Here is a 696-nt window from a genome sequence, read left to right on the forward strand (position 1 = left end):
ACATTGTGTCTTTGTTCTCATTGGTTTCAAAGAACATCTTTATTTCTGCCTTCATTTCATTATTTACCCAGTAGTCATTCAGGAGCAGGTTGTTCCATTTCCATGTAGTTGTGCAGTTTTGAGTGAGTTTCTGAATCCTGAGTTCTAATTTGATTGCACTGTGGTCTGAGAGACAGTTTGTTATAATTTCTGTTCTTTTACATTTGCTGTGGAGTGCTTTACTTCCAACTATGTGGTCAATTTTGGAATAGGTGTGATGTGGTACTGAGAAGAGTGTAAATTATGTTGATTTGGGTTGAAGAGTTCTGCAGATGTCTATTAGGTCTGCTTGGTGCAGAGCTGAGTTCAAGTCCTGGATATCCTTGTTAATGTTCTGTCTCGTTGGTCTGTCTAATATTGACAGTGGGGTGTTAAAGTCTCCCATTATTATTGTGTGGGAGTCTAAGTCTCTTTTCAGGTCTCCAAGGACTTGCTTTATGCATCTGGGTGCTACTGTATTGGGTGAACATATATTTAAGATAGTTAGCTCTTCTTGTTGAATTGATCCCTTTACCATTATGTAATGGCCTTCTTTGTCTCTTTTGATCTTTGTTGGTCTAAAGTCTGTTTTATCACTGACTAGGATTGCAACCCTTGCTTTTTTTTTTTTTTTCTTTCCATTTGGTTGGCAGATCTTCTTCCATCCCTTTATTTTGA

The sequence above is a fragment of the Colobus angolensis genome, unplaced genomic scaffold (assembly GCF_000951035.1).
Source record: "Colobus angolensis palliatus isolate OR3802 unplaced genomic scaffold, Cang.pa_1.0 Scaffold179, whole genome shotgun sequence".
NCBI classification, from domain to species: domain Eukaryota; kingdom Metazoa; phylum Chordata; class Mammalia; order Primates; family Cercopithecidae; genus Colobus; species Colobus angolensis.